This window comes from Pseudophryne corroboree, chromosome 9, assembly GCF_028390025.1.
Source record: "Pseudophryne corroboree isolate aPseCor3 chromosome 9, aPseCor3.hap2, whole genome shotgun sequence".
NCBI classification, from domain to species: domain Eukaryota; kingdom Metazoa; phylum Chordata; class Amphibia; order Anura; family Myobatrachidae; genus Pseudophryne; species Pseudophryne corroboree.
Genome location: NC_086452.1, coordinates 327,751,678 through 327,752,934, shown reverse-complemented (window position 1 = coordinate 327,752,934; position 1,257 = coordinate 327,751,678). Strand labels below are relative to the sequence as shown.

General features: G+C 38.1%; 1 pseudogene; it reads right to left on the bottom strand.

Moving 5' to 3' along the window:
- Positions 1–230: 230 nt before the first annotated feature.
- On the bottom strand, positions 231–349 carry LOC134964075 (5S ribosomal RNA; annotated as a pseudogene).
- Between the last annotated feature and the right edge of the window lie 908 nt (positions 350–1,257).

Here is a 1,257-nt window from a genome sequence, read left to right as displayed (position 1 = left end):
ATTATACGATAGTGATCTCATAAATAAAGTGATGTGACCTTAATTTTAATATTGATGCAGTGTTCTAATTGGTAAGGTGCTATTACCTAGATTATACATACATATATCTATTCATAGTGATCATATGTGTTTATTCATATGCGTTTATAAGGCTTACGGCCTACGTTTAAGTGATCATGTGATCTATGGATATCTGACATGATTGGACATTGTTAATGTTGCTTTTACTTTCAGTACAGTACCTAATATTCCCAATGGGTCGCCCCTTTTGGTACTAGTCAGGCCCAACACTGCTTCGCTTCCAAGTTCGGTTGAGATTGGGCCTTTCCAGTGTGGTTTGACTGTATTTATTTAGCGCGCAACAAAAAATGCCAACATGATATATTATAGAAAGTTTTATTATATTTTAGTGCAGTGCTACATATACTATTAACATACATGTGAAAGTGAAAATTCTGAATGTTTTCTGATAATTTTCAACGACACCTTTACAAAAATGGAGCGATCTCATAATTCTCATTCAAGCCGAGTGGATGCATGGTTTTTAGCTGAAAGATCCAGAACATCTCTCGTTGTGATAGCTTGATTGCCAAGTCCCCTCCTCTCTCTCCAAGTTTGACCAGTTCTGTTGCTTTAAATGTTCGTTCTTCCGGATTCGAATTGTGTTTCTCAGTGAAGTGTCTTGAAATGGTATGACTGTCGACTTTATTCTTGATGTTGCGGACGTGTTCTTGTATTCTCAGTTTGAGTTGTCTCTTCATCTTTCCCACGTACTTTTTACCACACGTGCATTCCAATAGATAGATCACCGATGAGTTGTTACAATTAATGAAATCCTTAATTTTGTATTCTTTCTGGTTCCCCATGTCACTGAAACTTCTCCGATTGGGATGAAGGAGCTTACAGACATTGCAACGACCACACTTGTAAGACCCAACGCATTTGGGGATCATCGTGGTGCCCTCTGTTCTGGTTTTCAACATGCTTGGTGCCAGCAGATCCTTCAGGTTCTTTGATTTTTTATATACAATCTCTGGGCGTGGAGGGAGTATCTCTCTTAATACCGGGTCCATTAGAAGGATCCCCTAATGTGTTTTAAATGATTTTCTTATCAGGTCCTCGTGGCGGTTGTATGTGGTTACAAATGCTGTGGATTCTTTCTTTGTGTCCTTCGCCTTGTAAGATAGATAGATAGATAGATAGATAGATAGATAGATAGATAGATAGATAGATAGATAGATAAGGATCCAGTTAGCA